Source organism: Anastrepha obliqua, chromosome 3 (genome assembly GCF_027943255.1).
Source record: "Anastrepha obliqua isolate idAnaObli1 chromosome 3, idAnaObli1_1.0, whole genome shotgun sequence".
NCBI classification, from domain to species: domain Eukaryota; kingdom Metazoa; phylum Arthropoda; class Insecta; order Diptera; family Tephritidae; genus Anastrepha; species Anastrepha obliqua.
This window is the reverse complement of record NC_072894.1, coordinates 13,775,249-13,795,628: the sequence shown is the minus strand read 5'-3', so window position 1 is coordinate 13,795,628 and position 20,380 is coordinate 13,775,249. Positions and strand designations below refer to the sequence as shown.

Below are 20,380 nucleotides of genomic sequence, written 5' to 3'. Positions count from 1 at the left end.
ATCTTCTCCAGCTTCCTAACTGATGTCGTCCTGTTCAGCGAGTTTCACCAGACAACGACCTCAGACAGCAAAATTGGCTTTATAATTTTGTTATATTTATTAGAACCGAGCACTGATTTTTCACTGGTTCGCTGTGCATATTTGAATATAAAACTAAAAGTAATGGGAGTCCTATTGAGAAGCTTGAACTTAGAAACTTAGGAACTCAGGAACGGTTTTTCAAAACAACTAAACAAAAATTTTTATTCAAAATTAAAAAAAAAAAATTATATAATTTATAATAACTTGTTTGAAGGTATATCTTATCCTAAAAAAAAAAATGTTATAAAGGGCCAAAGAGAATTCACTTTAAAAAACTGTATGCCAAAATTTTCTCAATTTACTTTTTATAATACTAAACAAACTTACTTTTCATTATACTTATGAAAATCAGGTGATTTTTAAAAGAATTGATTTTTTCAAACAATTTCAACAAAAATTATATAATGTTTCCCAAAAAACTTTTGTTCAAGCTTATTTTATCTAGAAAAAATAAAAATAAAATTGTTAAAAAGGACCGAAGATAATTTACTTATAAGAACTGCATACTGAACATTTTTAAGTTTAAGTCAGCGAATTAACTAATTTTTAGACGAGGACGTCAAGAATACTTGGGTTACTTGCCATGAAATCGCTCAATTATCGTCCTTTAGTTCGCGCATGTCTTTCCAAATTAAGTTTTTTAAGAGAAGACTAGTGGCGATGGATCCGTCAGTTTCACCTCAATTTTTTTTTTTTTTGGAACTTTTATCAAAGAAAAGTCTTTCCAATTTTTTATGACCTTCATTTGAGCCACTTATGCCCATTAGATTCTCCATTCAGACCAATTCTCTTAACAAAGAGAAAAAATATTATAATTAAAGCATGTGGCACTCAATTCGGATGTAAGGCGTCAGCTGCTTGCCACACGCTCGAGCGCGCAAATTCTCTGTGTACAGCCGCGGTACGCAAATTTCATGTCAAATACGCCGCTGAATGTAGAAGGAAAAAAAGTATTCGTATCATCATCAACAACCCCTACAATGTCATGACTGGCTGGCTGGGTGGCGCTTGGTTGCTTGGTCTTCTCTTCTACACGCCAACATAAGCGTATAAGCCAATATACAGATGAACATATCGCATTGTGCGTAAATATGTATTTCTCGGTCAGAGAGCGGATAGCACCAAATTCTGTGCCGCTCGTCGAATCAGTTTTTTGTAGACATTTTTGAGTTATGGACGTGTTTACGGATGCAGCTAAATGAAGAACGGTACTGGCGGAGCGCGACCAAACTTTTTCCGTTTACTTACCTAATTTCTAGTTGTAATAGAAAACAGTTTTTTCAACTTTTACTTTTAATCTTACATAAACAAAGGTGGCTGAAATAATAGTATCAAATGCGTTGTCTTGAGTAATTAATATGTAATTATTTAAAAGTTGGTGAATTGTGTAAAAATGTGAATATATGAAAATATGAAAAAGTGAAGAAGTGCACGTACCTACGAAGATATGCCAAAGTGCGAAATTGTGAGTGTTGGCAAGTGTAAAGCAGAGCTAAATTGAAAAGCAGTAAAATCGAAAGCGATAGTCCGCAGTGGAAATTGGGACGACGAGGACAGCAACGGAAGGAAATTCACATTCTTGTATGTACGCAAAAACAACAGCAAAACGCAAAAGGGTAACAAAAACACACGACTGCGTCTGCCATAGCCATAGCCTAATTAGTGCATTGGGCGGATACTCGGTGCAGGCAAAAGTCGATGCCAACGCCGACAACAAAGTAAAGCTTTAGCGAAGTCATTTGGAAAATGCGTGTGTGTGCGAATGAGAGTGGCAAATAGCAAATGCGTTTAGTAAGTGGGCGCAAAGTGCGTGTTATGAGAACGGGAAAGGCAAAAAAACCAGAAACCTAAATCGATTTACCTCGTTGCAAATTTAAAATTGTGTTTTAAAGTGAAATTGCAACCAAAGTAAATGAAGTGCTTTCATACAGAAACAAGTGCATATTTTTTTTTTTAATATAAAGAGCTTATAATAAGAGTTTTTTATGTAATAGTAGCGAAAGCTCATAATTTTCTGATGAGAAAGATTATAAGAAATAAATATACAATAGATTTTATGAAAATAAAACGCGCGGGATTAGAAAATAATAATATAAAAAACTTAATAACAACAAGTTATGCTTTTGAATTGAAACAATGAAGCCATGATTCAAACATTTATTAAAGGTTTGTTCAATTGTGACATTAGATTTTTGACACTCGCTTATAAAAGGTTGCATTCAAGAAGGTGAAGAAAGTGGCGGCTGGAATTTAGAATAATCTCTATTGGGAAATTTTTGGCAAACTATAATGTCCTTATTAATGAAACTTGCTGGAGATGCTAACGAGGTGTTAAGGAACACTCTTTATAACTCCAAATTATTCGGGAAATAATAATTTCGTAATAATTTGCCTTCAAAATGCCCTCGGGAACTTCACTATAATTTGCCACATTACACTATATATTTTTTAACACTTCACTAAAATTCACCAAATATACACTCACACGCGTGTTTTTACTTCTTTTTATCCTTACACTCGAATTATTTTTATTAAAATTAAATGCAAATGGTTTTGTCCATACAATCACTTTCCAATTTTAAACGCGAATAAGAAGAAGATTGGAATGACGGCAGTATCGTGTTGCCGGATGCCTGCAAATGAAAACAAAAATATGAACAAAAATTAAGTATTTGAATTTAGTGTTAATGATGGGGATGGGGTATATTGAGCCACGCATATGACGTTTTAATTTTGGGTTCAATGGTTTTAACACGGAAAGGAGTTCTACGCAAAAATACTGCGGGTTGCGTAGCCGGAGTTTGACTGATGAGGGTTCAGGTTTCACTTTTCGCTAAATTACGGAACTTGAACATTAAATTACTTAAAAACTATAAGCCTCCGGCAGGAGCGATTTTCAGTTTTAAGATGGGGATACATCCCTCAATCCCCCCTCCCCCTCTCTTTTAACCTTTTTTTTTCAAAGCGATAGACATTATACTAAATATTTCCCAAAAGGGCAAAAATTAAATTTTTTCGGTAGCAAAAAAGTATTTTTTTATTTAGTTAAATGGAAACAATCTGTGAACGGATTTAAAAATAAGTTTTAATTTAATTGAATGTAAATCCGTCTTTAATGGACGATGTAAATATACATACATATTTCATATATGCCCATAGGTAAAAATATAAGTTACGAAGTTTTTTCATATATACTAGGCCCTTCAACAGGTTTCGTGGTTTGATACGAAAAACACAATTTTATGGTTTGAAATACGCTTTATTATTCATTATAGGCTTCCTGAATGTCAATGCACTTGTTCCAATGAGATTCTACTGGTTCCAACGAGATTCCATCTTTTAAGTAAGAATCTAGAAGTGCTGCAAAATACGCTTCCAGGAAGAAAAACACTTTTCACGCATGCACATTTTTGGGACTGGATACGGATGGAAGTTGCTAGGAACCAAATCTGTTGAATACGGTTTATCCTCCAACAATTCGAACTTTAATTCATGGATTTTATTCCTTTTCAAAATGATCTTGTGAAACGGTGCATCGCCCAGAGGAAAAATATTTTTTTTTCTTTTGCAAACTGGGTATTTTTTCACAATTTTTTCAGATGCTCTAAAAGGCTACAAGAATATTCAGAATTTATTCTTCTCCTAATTTGCAATTAATCCATAAACAAAATTGCTTTCGCATCCAAAAACCCTGATGTTAACATCTTCTTGCCCGATTTCTGGACACGAACTCATTTCGCAACCGAACAACCAGGCTCGCACCACTCTTTAGCCTCGTGTTTTGATTTAGAATCATGGCGATAGACTCAAGTCTCATCCATATTTCCGGCTTCAATCAAAGATTCGTTTGCCATGGCGCGTTAGCCTTCGCCATTCACTTTTGCCTCGCCTTTGTAGTAATATGGACCGATGATTCCTCCAGCCCATAGGCCGCACCAAAAAGTTGTTTTCAATGTATATAATATTTTTTTTTGATTGGCTTCGGGTGCTCTTCAGCGTCAATATGGTAATTTACTTATTAACGTAGCCATTCAGCCGAAAATGGGCCTCATCACTGATCGAAATTCGGGTCACAAAATGCAGATCTTCTGCGAGTTTTTCAAGAGCCCAACAACGGAAATTAATACGCTTTGGAAGATCAACCAACTTCAAATCTTGGATTAGCTGTATTTTATATGCTTCCAAATCAAGATCTTTGCGTAAAACCGCTCAAGTAGTGACATGAGATAAGTCAATTTATTGAGATCGGCGCCGAATCTATTCATTCGGGTCTTTCGCAAAACTCTTATTTTCAGCTGTAATATTCTCTGCACTTTGGGCTGTGCGTGGTTTAATCGGTCGAGTATCATTCAATAATGTAAAATTGTTATCAATTTTGCCGATGGTTTGCCGAATAGTGCGTTCGGTAGGACGGTTATGTACACCAAAAGGCCAAACATCTCACGCATCACTGCAACCCTTACAGGCCATCGGAAAGTAGGGGATCATGCAGCTAGACTCCAGAGCTGCTTTGGTAAGCCTTTCCTGCAGCAAATTAATGAGATCTCAGACATCGAGATAAAGAATTTGCTGCTATACTGCTGGTCACTAATTAGGCTTATTTCAGTGGAAATACTTAACCACTTCAACAACAACACCAAAAGATGGCCTGAGCGCGCGATGACCACTTTTCACAGAGCGTATGTATGTACTATATTTAGTTTGACAGCAGTCCCGCGTGATCTGTCAAAAACACCTGTTGGAAAAAGTACATTCAATCTGATCACCCTTCACTCCACTGAGCAATTTTCATTTCGCCCACAACACAAAACCCTCCTTGCTTATTACTCATATATCGGATTGTAATGAAGAGCTTGAGCCACTAAAAATGATAATACAAAACAGAAATATTGTTGGGATGATTTTTGTTTATTGTAATTTGGTATATAATTTTATGGCATTTATTTATTGGATATGATATCCGATATACATATGTCCGCCGCAGCACGGTCCATTCGGCTAGTCCCATTTTTTACTACTTTTTCCAATAAATCTGTTCGTGCGGCATCAATGATGACTCGAATATTGCAATAAATCGATTGTTAAGTGCGCTGTAGGCAAGTTGCGCCTTTTTGTTGGAGACAAATGTCGTCGCTGTTTTTAGCTGAATAAGTTTTGAAAGCAAGCATTCAGTTAGCAAGGCTCGATAGCGCTCGCCACTCACCGCGACGGCAGCTCCTTCCTCATTTCGAAAGAAATAGAAACTAATGCCGCTAGTGCTCTATAAGCCTCGCGAAAGATTTATTTTTTTAAGGGGGGAGCCTGGTTTATGAGGTCTAAAAATTGCATCTCTTTGCGTTTTTTTTTTAAGGAAAAGATTAATTTAGCACTCCAAAGTTTTTTCTATCTTTTAATGAACATTTAAAAAGTATAAAAAATTTTTGTACTGGTTAAAATAAGTTGGAAAAAAATGTTTAACATAGAAATTAGTAGAGCGCTGCAACGCTGGAGTTTCCAACTGACGTACAAGATACAGTTCGTAATTATTATCTAAAGCAAAAAACTCAAATGAATTTCTAATTATCATGATTTTTTATTCTAGATGAACTAAGAAAACTGAGAGAAATTTCAAAATTTCAACTTTTTGGAGGTTTTAAAGAAAAAAATGCCTTTCAAAAAAAAAAAAATTCACTTCAACTTGGTATAAAAATCTTGAAACATTTTTTTTTATCTATTTTGCGAGTTCAAATAGAAGAGAATTTAATACTGAAGGGAACAAGCTATGATTCATTTCAAAAGGTTCATTAGTTTTTTTTTCATTCATGTACGCCAATTCAAAGAAATCATAAAAATGAGAAGTCGAGAAAAGAAGATAAAGTTTGTACTATAGCTGTCCGGTCACAGCGTAACTACCTAACGCGCGCCTATCTTTGCCTTTGTATCTACGGAAATATTGAGAATTAGGCTCTGTAACTTTGTGTGAATATTCTGAAATATATTAGGAATTGCTTAAAACGAAAAAAAAAATAAATGATTTTTTTTACCTTATAAACCAGGCTCCCCCCTTAAGTAAATTTCCACAATTTGAAAGCGTTGTTGGCGTTAAAAGACGTTAAACACTTCATGATGGCTTGCCAAACCTTAGGTAGGTAGGAGAAATGGTTGAAGTACCACTGTGGCACTCCCCAAGTAGCACTAAAGCGCCGTTTTGATACCATAATGAGATCTCCAATGGGCAGATATCTTCAGCCAGCCAGAGCAGTTGTTGTAACGGAGAAGATTGATGAGGTATTTTTGTGGCTCATAGATAAAGATTTTCTCCCCAATTTGAACTTTAATGCCTATATTTTTTACAAAGTGATTCAGGAATATTACTTTTTAATATGTTTCAATTGGTATAAAATTCACAACTTTCTCATGGTCGACATCCAAGAATACGTCTATACAAATCGAAAACAAATATATTTTTACTATTAGTTTCTGCAATAATTAAATTATATTTTCCTGGAATTGGAGTAAATGAAGTAGAAGGTGGCGCAAATTAATCAACCAATTTTGTTTTTGAATAACTTTGTTACTAGTGAGTACAATACGGAACGATGCAAATCTTTATTTTGAGCTTTACGTGCTCCATTGCTTACTGCATTCCAGCTGCCTAATTCACAAGTGTCAAATACGAGTGACATATAATACATCTTCCGGTAGGGTGATTCATTTTGCGATACGATTGCAAGGGAAATAAGGTGAAGGAAATCGATGGAACGAACGGAGAGGGAGGGGAAGGAGGTAGACAGATGTGGGTTGAGTTACAGCTGTGCTAACCGCTTTATGCTGCTGATGAAGTACACAAGATTTCTAATATCATATCATACTACATCAGCAGCCGTAGGAAAGAAGTGAAACTCCTCAAACGTCTCCGATCTACACGTAACCAGAAGGATTTTGCGACCTTTGTAAAAGAATATCGCGAATTTTGTGTAATTGCCTAGCTCTCGCTGAGTTGATGCGAAGCCCATCGTTCCAGGAGTAGAGCACAGGTCTTCAAGGGACTCCCAATCCTCTTCTTTCGCGAGGAAACTAACTCACAGGGTCCTTGTCTGGCCAGCTCATCCGCCTCGAAGTTTCCCGCAATGCCGCTATGTCAGAGAATTTGAATGCGATCGAAAGTGAAACCAAGCATTCCCTGATCAGTTTTGAATGAACCCTCACTAAGTCCAGAGCTCCAATTGCCGCTTGGCTATCGGTGTAAATATTTATTTCCTTGACATTTATTATGCAAGTGAGTTGCCAATCAGCTGCTTCTTTGATTGTGGCTACCTTTGGTATGGGGCACAAGTGGACATAATTATGCCTTTTCCCAGCGGAAGATATTTCCTGCGAGCGCTTCCACCTGTTGATGATAGCCTAGCCCTTTCTCAAGCCTCCTATCTTTCAAGGCTATGGAGCTGGACCGTTCTTCTGCCAAGCAGTATATCAAGGATCCTGATCTAAAGCTTCACATCAGTAGTGATGATATACTATATAAGGCCTCTTCGATTCCGCAAGAGTTAGCTAATGGCAAATACATGAACTCATATAAATAAGCATTTGTTGATACCACTGGAAAAGAGCTGCCCAAAATTAATTTGTTTGGAAGAATGGGTATTAATACAACCGCGTTTAATTAGGCAAACATTTCTTGTTTCAACTCGTTACTTGTGATGTGCGTGCTCTGCGCCTTTGTGACCCTTTGTGTTCTCGTTCTTCTCAATGTTGATTGTACACTTAAAAACTAATAACTGCAAGGAATGTGAACACGACAGGCAGCACCAAAAAAGAATTCTCAATGTTGAAGTAGCAAAAGTTTCTCTGTATACGCGAGGTCTAATGACAGTTGGCAGCATTGAAAATAGTGAGTTATATCAGTTTTATGTTATGAGGTATAACCATACTCGTTAGCTGCGAATCTTACTCGGTAACTTTGTTGTTACTTTCACATTCTAATTTTTCGTCAAGTGAGTAGAGCCCAGAGATAGCGAGCAGAAAAATACCGAACCGAAGGCGCCACTCTCTTTGTAACCAGAAGCGTTGACATTGGCAGTAATTGCTTTATACCACAAACCTCTGCTTATAAATTAACTAATGGACGTGACCAAGCTGTTAGATTCATAGAAGCATAAGGAATGGATAAATTAAGGTGGTAAGATTGCGAAGTGGGCCACGGATCACTACCATACCGTTACTATTCGCGGTAGTGAGAGGTTACACCACCAAGGATGATAGATTTCCCAGATTTGGTCATTCACTAGGGTGAAAAACAAAATTGTGCCAGCAACTTCGTCTTGCACATCATAGAAGTACTCGTCAGCGAAATTCTGCCCATTTATTTCACACGTATTCAAACACGGCCGCCATAGCCGAATGGGTTGATGCGTCACTACCATTCGGAACTCACAGAGAGAATGTCGGTTCGAACTTCGGTGAAACACCAAAATTAAGAAAAACATTTTTCTAATCGCAGTCGCCCCTCGACAGGCAATGGCGAACCTCCGAGTGTTTTCTGCCATGAAAAAGCTCCTCATAAAAAATATCTGCCGTTCGAACTCGGCTTGAAGCTGTAGGTCCCTCCATTTGTGGAACAACATCAAGACGCACGCCACAAATAGGAGGAGGAGCTCGGCCAAACACCCAAAAAGGGGCGCGTACACCCTTATATAAAATTTTGTATCTTTATAAACAATAAAAGCAAATACAAAAATGAGGATTTAAAAAATAGCCATAGTTTAAAATAAAAATTAAATGAAAGCAAAAAACAAAAACACTCTTACAAAATAAAGTCCGCAACCATCACAAAACATAATACGAGTACAAAGAAGTGTTGTGACAAAACGTATTGTTTTTTTACGATCAAAATATAGTAAATATATTAACAAATAATAACATTAAAATTGGCACAGGAAAACACACTAATAACGTTAGCCAGTGGTGGAATTTATGTACATTTTAATTGACAGCGAAATTTTGTTTGAATATTTAGTGGAAGCGTGCACATGTTGACAACTAAACTCGTTGCTTCGGTCTGGCGCTGTACAGTGGTCGAAATGACCGATCTAGCGGAATTTAATTCATATCTCGAAAAGAGATACATTAATTTTTTATGCACACATGAAGTAAAGTTTTTAGAATATTTAAAAAAATAAAAACTTTATCTAATTTTTTTATTTGAATTTTTTGTAGAAGTTGCAGCAATATATTTTTAATGATTTCAATTTTCACAAAATCGAGTTTATTTGATTAATGTAGGAATAGAGTATGAATAGAGTATGTCAAATAAACAAACTTATGACAGTAACAGTTAAACGACAACACAAAAATATTTTTTATATTTTTTATTTTATGTAACTTATTTAAATTAAATTTATTTATTTTTTCACTCACAATCAGAGTCGCTTTCATCTGAACTAAACTCTATCTACATGCGATATCTCTAACAAAAAGAAGTTGCAGTACCTCTTTATTCAAACATTTTTTTTTTGTTAAAATAACTGTGGCTTTGATGGATCACGGGATCGGACGAACACCAAGTAACATTTATTAAATCTCCCGTAGTGTTTTCTCTTGAACTTCTACTTTTGTATGATGCTTCTTCTGACATTTGGCCAATTGGAAGTAGACCAGCATTTACAATGTCAGCTCCGTGAATTGATATTTGATATGCACAGCTGGGCATATAGAACTATACCTGGACCAAGAAGTCCAAAATAAACAAGATATCTTTCTAATGAGTTAGTGCGTTGGAAGTTACATCCCTAGCTGACTTCCAATGAAAGCTTGGTGACATTCTGTTGAGTAGAAGCGAAGTTATTGCGTCTAAAGTGTCAGTATGTTTGTGTCATTGGTACAAAAATAAGTTTCGCACAACGAGCTAATATCAAATTTTGTTTTAAAAAACGTAAAACGTTTACCGAAACTTTTGAATTGATGAAAAAAGTTTATGGCGATGTTTGTCTATCTCGTGCCAGAGTTCATGAGTGGTTTACACGTGTCAGAGATGGTTGTGAGTACATAAAAGACACTGAACATACGAGCCGCCCAAAATCAGTAATCACCGAAAACTCATCGAAATTGTATGTAAATTTGTCAAAAATTTACCCAATTCATCGTGTAAATTCGGATTTGAATATCTCCAAAACATCGATTTATTATTTACATTTTAACTGATCATTTGGGTCTGTCCACTTTTCATTCCGCACAAGTTAACTGAGGACCAAAAATTGCTCAGAATTCAACATTCGAAAGACCTCATTAAAGAGGCGAGAAAAGACGAGAACTTCTCTTACAACATTGTAACTAGTCACGAAACGTGGTGTTTCCAACATGAACCTGAAACTAAGGGTCAAAGTGCTGAATGGAAGGCCCCAGATGGAGCCACCACCCAAAAAATCGCGTTTGGAGAAATGAAAAATCAAGTATATGCTCATTTGTTTTTACCATTCGAACGGAATTGTCCTCAAGGAGTTCGTGCCAATGGGCTAAACTGTCAATGCAATTTTCTTTCTTGGTGTTTTGAAGTGCTTGTTGCCTCGCATTCGTCGAATTCGCCCTGAATACCGCGAAGGAGGAAGCTGTCGCTTATTGTATGACAATGCACCATCTCATCAATTCACTCTCGCGACTGATTTTTTGATTAGGAATCGCATTTTAACCATCAACCACTCACCGTATTCGCCTAATATGGCTCCCTGTGACTTCTACCGTTTCGGAAAATTGCATTTGGCCATGAAAGGAAAACGTTTTGTGTCCGTAAAGGCCATTCAAAAGGCTTGTACCGACATCCTGAAGGGCATTCCGGATTCCGGTCAATGACCTGAAACAGTCTTTCGAAAAGTTTTTAGATAAATAAACTCGAAGTTATCAGAAGAAGTTACTCTGTCGTTGCTATTTTAGCACAGTCTTGTTTATTTTAGACTTCACATTGTATCAGGTCAGTCCATAAGTTCGTGCGTTTTTTAAAGGTGGTTTTACAATTAATAAAAAAGATGAAAGAGAAGTATTTATTAATCAATAATACAATTATCCTTCATTATTAACAATGCCTTCTCAACGTTTAGGCAAATTTTTAATTCCCTGCTCAAAAAATTGTTTGTCCTTGGAGCCAAAATACGCTTCGATATCCCTTTTTATAGCTTCTTTTGAGAAGTAGTTCTTGTTACTCATATGGGATTGAAGTCCACGGAAAAGGTGATAACCACAAGGTGCAATATCCGGAGAGTATGGTGGATGCGGCATTAGTTCCCATCCGAGCTCGTTCAGCTTGCTTGTTGTTGCATGTTTGCCTTGCGGTATGAGGCCTTGCGTTGTCGTGGTGAAACAAAACTTTGCGTCTATTCACTAAAGACGGCCAATTTTTGTTAAGTGCCTCATTCAGGTTTGATAGCTGATGGGAATAATAATCAGCAGTTATCGCCCGGTTCGGTTCCAGAAGTTCCTAATAAGCAATACCGGCCATATCCCACCAAATAGACTGGAGAATGTTCTTGGGGTGAAGGCCATCTCCAAGGGTCGGTTCTGATGTTTCATCTTTATCTAACCATTGGCGTTTGCGAACAGGACTATTGTAAGGGACCCATTTTTCATCACCAGTAACGATACGGTTCAAAAAACTTTTATTTTCAAGCCGTTGCAGCAGCTGAGAACACACATTCACTCTCTGCGGAAGGTTGGCAACGGAAAGTCTATGCGGAACCCATTTTCCCAGCTTTAAAACCTAACCCAACTGAACCAGGTGCCTGTGAACTGTTCCATGCGATGAATTTAACCTCTGAGCTATCATATTGACTGTCAAATTTGGCTCAGCTTCCACGAGTTCGAGCAAGGCGTCGGAGTTAAAGACTTTAGGACAACCAGCGCGCGGGGCATCCTCCACGTCGCAGTTACCACTTTAGAACTTCGAAAACCACTTTTGCGTGGTCCTTACTCTCACGGTATCCTCTCCGTGAACAGTGTTTATTTCTGCAGCAGCAGTTGTTGCATTTTTACCACTTTTATAAAAAAATACAAAATATGCCTCTTATACGCATTCGAAGATTCCATTTTATTTTTTAACAACACGTGCTTCTATCCGCGATTAAAATCACTCGTTGGATGCAAAATTTATCAAAGAAAATATAAATAGTCCCGTTATATTCCGCGAATAATTTTTTATATGCAAAAACCGTACAAAAGTCAAATTATGAGTAAAATACGCACGAACTTATGGACTGACCTAATATTTTGTTACAAAGAGTTCAGCTGTAGGGTATTGTCGAAAAGATCCAATATTAATTCGATATCCACAAGAAATGGATCGTACAATCACACTGAGCCTTTAAAGCAGTTCTTCCCTTACACCAGTTAATAGGGATGCAAGTTCTGGTTGATGGAAAATGCGCCAGGCTGTGTTGTCATTGTTGGGATTCCCCGGACTAGCCATTGGAATAACAGCTAGCAGAGCCATTTGTTGTTTTAAAAGTTTTTGAACTCTTAAAGTATTTTGTTTTCCGATATCTTTGTCTGTGTCTCGAAGAAGTATTAGTGATATGCACACCATTTGGGTAGCACCTTTTTTTGCTGCTACATGCCAGCATTGAGCTCCTTGGCACCGGCTTGCATTAACTTGTACGTTGTATGCTTTGTGTAATCGGCATCTAATTTAAAAAGCCAGTGCTTCTTCTGGTCATATATACGTTTAACCCAATACACGTTTAAATTTATTTAACCGCACCTTCATTAGCGGGCATCTTTGACACAACCTTGGACGCATTTGGTTTTCCAGCTTTATATAGGCTACAAAAAGCTCACCAGTAGAGGCTTGCGTGGTAATGGAAGGAACTTTTCGAATTTGTGTCTTGGGTATGCAATGTTTTATGCAAGATTAATTGTCGGACCAATTAACAAAAGGGGTTATCTAACCACTGTACGTTTTTTCCTCAAATTTTTGGCGAATTCTATGGCTACTTTCCCACTCCTCTACTAATTTGCTGTTGAAATTTCTTAATCTCATACCTATATTTCGGCATAGCTCCTCAATTAAATGACTCAATTACAAATGACTTTATGGTGGAATTTTTTTGCGAAGGAATTTCCTCATCGTGCCATATTACAAATATGTAAGTCTCGTGTGGTAGCCAACGGTCTTGCTAAAAAGTTAAATATCATTAAAAATTGCAAAAGGTAGCAGCGAACGAATTTCGTAAGTTCCACTCACCTATAGACTCGCATGAGGTAATTTTTCAAGATTATTGCAAGTGTCAAATTTGACTACTATATTATTTATAATGAAAAAATACACATACAGGTATATAGTATGTACTTAGTCCTGCCATAAGTTCTGTTACAAGTTAAGTGCGTTATAGATTTGAAATTATAATACTTTTGTTAGTTTTACTCTGAATTTAGTTTTATTTAATCATGCAATTATTAAAAAAGAATTTTAATTTTCATTCGAAATGGTCACCATTTGCTTTTACTCATGTCTTCAAACGTTAGGCCATTCAGCTATTACGTCGCTGCTCGAACCAAGAATTGTTTGAGAAGCTAAATTTCTGTGAAGCCTTCGACAGGCCATGTTTTCCAATTCTGACCACAAACCGAAGTTCTATGGGTTCAGATCTGGACTTCAAGACGCGCAATCTTCTGTGGCTATGAACTCAGGAATATTTTTTTTTAACCACTGCTGGGTGGTTTTTGCCGTATGGGCTGGAGCGGAATCTTGCTGGAAGATCGAACGCTCTCTATTGAAGAGAGTACTGCTAAACTACTTCAACACGTCTTCTAATACATCCTCCTCTCCCACTTTTTTTTCGAAGAAATGAAGAGATGTAACGCCTTTACAAGACACTCCCTACCGAACCATTACGGAGGCTATATGGTGGCCACGCTGAACCCTTGGAATAACATTTTTTAAATTTTGTTGTTTGGCTTATTAAAAACTTCTCCAACAGTGAAAATTTCATCATTTCTCATCAGTGAAAAGAATATTTTCATTACCGTTGACTGCTTGCATCTGTCGAGTTTAACTTTCTTCAAGCAACCAACTTTCTGCGTTAGAAGATGACCAGTTGAGCGACGGAAGACTTTCATGCGGAGATGATCTCATCGATCATGGCATGGATCTGGATAGTTTCATTTCCCAGAACATAATTTTCTGTTTTCTATGGGGACTTCTGCGAATTCTTTCTCGAACGACTTTTATGGCTGCACTGGTTCGAAGAACGCGGGAACGATCACTTCTTTTGCTATCTGTCACTTAAGACGTTTGAGAAAAACGATTGATCGGGCGCTAAGCAAACATTCTCGAAATATTAGGCTTTTTTCAGCAATTCGTAAATCTCACTTGCACTTTTTCTAAACTTCCGTAATGGAGCCACTGCAATGCGATTTTCTTAGCTTCCCCATTCATTTGTTAGCAAGCGAAATTTGCCACGAAACTGAGTATAATTTGTAAGTAGGCAGTGCATATGAGCAAAAACAAGCAAACAAAAAACTGAGCTGTTTTCTACGAACTTATTCTCGCCGTATGCATTGTAAAATTTGTCACAGAATTTATGGCAAGATTAAATATATTTTTTTTGTTATTTCATACCATTAACTTTAAACTAAAACACTTCAATTAAACTAAAATGAAATTTTTTAACTAATTTAGCGAGTTTTAGTAGGCGAAATAAGAAGACGAGAAAGTGTTGGTACTTGACACAAGACTTGTTATGTTTGAAAGCTCACAGCTGCGCGAATATGCAAAGCAAAACAAAATAGATAGTTCTAGTCCGTGCAATGGATTATTATTTAGGAAAAAACACCAATTTTGGCGGCATCTCACAACTTAAAATTTTAATAAAATCCCGCTACATCGCTCATTTCGACCACTGTGCGCTGTCAGCTTTAATTCAACGAACTAAAATTGTTGGCAATGACCAACACAACGATGGCCACCGCCCTACGCAAAAATAAAAATCACGAAAATATCTTATTAGCGTAAGCAGAAATTCGTGTATAAATATTTTTAAGAGCAGTGAACAAATAGCACACGATGAGTATATATACATAAGTGTGTATTTATGTATGTACATCCATGTCGCACCAAAATATACTGGTTGACAGAATATTTGTGTATATGTGCGTGTGAAATGCGCGAAAAACAACACTTATGCGAGCAAAATGCGTGTCAGGGTTCTTGCTGGCCCTAAATATGCGCACACATACATACACAGAAATAAATAAGTCACAAAATTTAGAGTGCAAAATAAAACGAAATGGTAAAAAATTTCAATTACAAAACATTTCATTTGATATAAAGCAGAAGAACCAAACAACCAAACAGTCAAAATATAATACATCAATAAAATCTGTGCAAAAAATTCGTGAAAGTGCACTTAAAAACTCGCCTCGTTCGACGTCCTTAGAGAGAGAGCATATTTTTACAGCACATTTTACCGTTCTTAACGCGCTTTTAACATTACATTTTTTTATTGCCCAGCACCGCCAGGCCGACACGAATGAATTGAATGTTGATAATAAAAAGGTTTAGGGGCGTGCGTGGTGGTTGAGCAAATGTCGGTGTGTTTGCTGCAAAGTACCAGAGCGCACCAGTATATTATATTAAGAGGTATATCAAATACAATATTTCCTACAGTCACTGCTCTCCCGCGCTCCTCACTCGTGCTCGTAAATATGTCCACATTATGATTACAATTCGGTTGTTTAGGGGTTGCCATGACGGCCTTTGTGTGACATTTGCTATCGCCATCATCACACAAGTGTATGCCACAACATAACCACGAACATGGCTGCTACATACATACACACGTACATATTGTATGTACACTACCTTTGGCCACCACAAGCCGTACTGTGTTGCCCCAGACACATCACAAACAGCCCCGATTGATTGTCGCAACCAACACTCAATGGCTATTTCGTGCGCTGCACACACCTACGCCAACACTGTCTAGGTAAAATATCCTCGATCTCATCTCCTTACAGCCGCAATCAAACAGCATTGCTTAGGGCTGTGCTGAATGTCTAGCGCCTTTCAACTTTTCCCACTTACTCAATAGTAAAAGTGACAAGTCGACCGTCAAGTATACGACAACGTAAATTGAAAGCGACTTTCAGAAATTTAACTGCAAAAATTTTGCTGATCCCATCCCGCTAACAGCTTATTGTCAGACAAATGTGTTTTTATACCCATGCGCACTTGTGGACAAGGGTCTTATAATTTTGTTTATAAAGGGTGGTTAAGTTTCAAAGGCCGTTGTTAATTTTGATTAAAATACTTTTTTTTAGGAAATTATTGTCATTTCTTTTTATTATGATAATATTAGTATGGCTCAATTACGTATGGAACAAAATATCGGCCAAATGTCCGCCGCGGCCTTGGCGGCACACCTCCATCCGATGGTACAAATTTCCGATGACGCTGAGGCATAATTGAGGCTCTATGCCGTTAATGTGCCGAATTATCTCATCCTTTAGCTCTTGAATTGTTGCTGGCTTATCGATGTACAATTTTTCTTTCAAATAACCCCAAAGAAAGAAAACCAACAGTGTCGTTGACGTTTAGGTGTGGTTCACATTCATCATCGGCTCTTGAAATTTAACCACCCCTTATAACGGTTGAATCTAACAGCATAAAGACTGATAAATACGAGGGTCGTGGTTTATATTTCTTGGCCTTAAGTATTTATAGTTTTGTTACGCGTTTCTTGAAGTTTCCATTGTAGCTTGACATTTGGTATTTTACTATAAACGCGCTCAGAACATTTTGATATGTGAGCCATATTCGTGTTGTATTTTGTGTTGTTTACAGTGGCTTAAAATTCAAATGAAGCAGTGAACATTTTCGGGCGATTATTTTTCACAATTTTCGACGTGAATTAACAATACAAGTCTAGATCGAAGAACTAAATCATTATATGGCGAGCAAGAACCATCCTTTATCTATATATACATATGTATATATATAATTGGCTCGTACAACATTTTTGGGTGTTTGGCCGAGCTACGCCTCTTATTTTTGGCGTGTGTCTTGATGTTGTTCCACAAATGGAGGAACCTACAAATTCAAGCTAATTCTGAACGGCAGATATTTTTATGAGGAGCTTTTTCATGGCAGAAACACACTCGGAGGTTTGCCACTGCCTGCCGAAGGGCGACCGCTATTAGAAAAAACGTTTTCTTAATTTTGGTGTTTCACCGAGATTCGAACTTACGTTCTCTCTGAATTTCGAATGGTAGTCACGCACCAACCCATTTGGCTACGGCGGCCACCATAAAAATTGATACAATGAATATTTTCGTGGTCGTGAGCAAACACCGATAAATTCCCAGAAGGTCTTACAAAATCATTTGTTTGGCCGGCAAATTTGGATGCTTAGCGCGTTATGATTGAGTGAGATCGTTATGTCACATACTTTGAGACTGACGTATCTTTGGGTATTAGTATGACGAACATCACTAAGATTTTGCACCTTATGGTATACACCACTTGTGGTCTACACCCGACTATGAGTACACCCATTAGACCCCACACAATTTAAAAAACGCTCTGGAAACCTGACTGGGCAAAGTGCTTCGAAAATTGCTTCAAATTAATCCAAAAGTGTTTTTGTAATCATGGAGAATATTTTGAGAACCAATAAAACAGTTTTCAACTAATGTTCGGTTTCCCATTGTTAGGCTAAAAATATCGGCCTCGTATAGAAGAGTCATCAATTTCCAAACTCGTAGCTGTGTTTACCGGTCATTAGACGATCGGCATACACGCGTAAAAGCTTGAGTTACTATTTAACCCCCATTGCAGGAGCTGTAGGGACCTTTCAGAAAAGGAGACTGTTGAGCACTTTCTCTGTAAATGTCCGGGCTTGGCAGCTAGACGATTAAGATCAGTGGGTGCTCCTTTCTTCGACAGCCTGGGGCAGTGCGCCAACCTAAATCCCATAATCTTCTCCATTGTATCAACAGTCTGGCTGGCTGTAGATATCTCTCTGTGGAGGTCTCATAATGGTATCAAAGCGGCGCTTTAGTGCTACTTGCGAAGTGCCTGAGTGGTACTGCAACCTTTTATCCCACCTATGTACCTATAGAAGAGTCAATTTAGTCATATTTATTGGTCCGTTTGTCCATGCGCATGTTAACTCGAGCGAATATAATTGGGCGAAACCCTCTCATACTATATAACGGTAATTTTCAAACAAGAAAAATCTCATGCGACTCTTTTATAAATAAAGCAAAATTACTCACATTTGATACAAATAACTAACTCAAAAAGTAAAATGTGAATCAAACAACATTTTTGTTTGTGTAAATGCCTGTATCCACGATGGAGAGAAAAATGGTGTGGCGCCTATCGTAGTACCGTTACTTTGCTCTCAGCAAAGCTGCCAATATCAACTGATTTTTGTGACGACACTCTACATAGTTGATTATATTATTTATATTACCATTTTGGACTAATTCTATATATTTTCTAACAAATTTTGCCACGATTTTAATTTCCCACTTGCGTCCTTATATTTATCGTTCTTATTTTTCCACAATGATGGCTGACTTTTGAACAAATCAATAAGTTCCTCAATAAAAGCTTTGCTTAATGTTGCCATTTGTCCGCTCATGTGCCCACTTCGAAATTTTATTAAATATACATAGAAAGGGTGAAAAAGGGTATATGCGAATATTCATCTCGCCTTTTAAACCAATCCTGCACCCAAATTGAACGACTTTTTTTCCTTCATGAAACTAAAATCGTCAACAAATCCACATGTGAGTTTCAACCGATTGTTTCAAATTATATCCCGTCAGGGGCCTGTTTTGGGTGTGTGTAAGATTTGTTCACTTTATTTACATTTATTTTTCCAAGTTTGTTCTTCTTCTTTTCCTTCGAGCAGTTTTGGATGTGAAAAAGTACTGAAATGTCAATTTAAAGAAAAAAAAACAAATTTTTATGGAATTACTTAAAAAACTTCGTAGGCTTGACAAATTTTGTGTGTGTGTGTGTTTTTTTGTTAAATAAATGTATTAAGGTTATGTACAATAAACTGTATGGAAAAATCAGAGTTTTAAAAATACATCCTTATATTCAAAAATATGAATAAATAAATAAACTTCTTTTTCAAAAAGGTCGTTATGGTTTCTGCAGTATTAACTGGTTTCTGCAGTATTTTTTTTTTTTTTGTTTTTTTTTATGTTTCGCTCTAATTACATCTCTATGGTTTTTAAAATTTATAGAAAGGTTTTAAATATTAACAAGAGCTGAGAAAAGAGAATCCAATATTCTAGCATAACCTCAAAAGTAGCAAAAAATGAGATTTCCTCTTTCAAAACATCAAATTTTATAAAAATCAACAAATTTTTTATTGCTCTTACATCTTCTCAGCATAAGCTTTGAATGTGAGAGTGGCCCTTTTTAGCCTTTAATCAAAAATTATACAATTTTTTTTTAACTTACAGTTTTGGTAGCTTCGAATTAAAAAAAAAAGAAAAGAAAACAACACCGAGCTCTAAAATTTCCGCATTTTATGTATAAAAAAGCACTCTCTGCACCCATCAATCTTATTTCTATTATACTTGACATTTATCTCGATAACGACTTAATAAAACTCGCCCAAGATGAGATACAAATCATTGCCACTTTTATACGTTAAGATAAAATGTACGTCCGTCCATATGATATTATCAACTATAACTCGCATTGTCTAAGCCTTTATTTCTTTCTAAAAATAAACAGCCAGCCAAAATTAGTTCTTACTAAAATGTGCGTGGGTATACAAAATTCGGCAGCAGCGAATTTAGCTCCTCCTCACTTCTTTTTATTTCTTTTCTTTTTTGTTTGTTTGTTTTTCTTGGTATACCTGCACACTTCAGTTACCTGTGGGTTGGCCCTGACGCTGTGTCGGTGCTCGTTAATATCAGTATTTGCCCAATAAACATTCAAAATGTATAACTCAATTGAACACTATTTGAGAAAGCGATGAAAGTGAGTAATTTACATACTTCTAAACTAAAAATGTAAATATGCATTAGTAAAGTCAGCATTTTTCCAACTATTTTATCTTAATTTTATAAAAGAATGAGAAAAGGATCTATTTGCAAAGCGAGAAAGACTCTGCCATAGATGGTAACGAATGATTTTCCTTCGCCAATAACATCCAGAACTTGGGTGTAGTTGGTGCTCTGAACTTTTCCAAAACGTTTTGAATCGTAATGAAATAATAAAAAAATGAATAAAAAATAAAAATAGGGAACCATTTCATAGAGATTAGGTATCACTTTAAAAAAGTTACTTCTTGGTAACGCTTTCAGTGCG

At 36.7% G+C, this 20,380-nt stretch overlaps 1 protein-coding gene across 3 annotated transcripts in view; it reads left to right on the top strand.

Moving 5' to 3' along the window:
• Positions 1–1,448: 1,448 nt before the first annotated feature.
• LOC129243005 (protein FAM135B) overlaps positions 1,449–20,380 on the top strand; it is a 105,502-nt gene continuing 86,570 nt past the window's right edge. For 2 of the 3 annotated variants that reach the window (XM_054880013.1, XM_054880011.1), the window contains exon 1: positions 1,449–1,697. The gene's annotated coding sequence lies outside the window, so the exon portion shown is untranslated. The remainder of the gene's footprint in view (positions 1,698–20,380) is intronic. The other variant, XM_054880012.1, reaches the window with a different exon arrangement.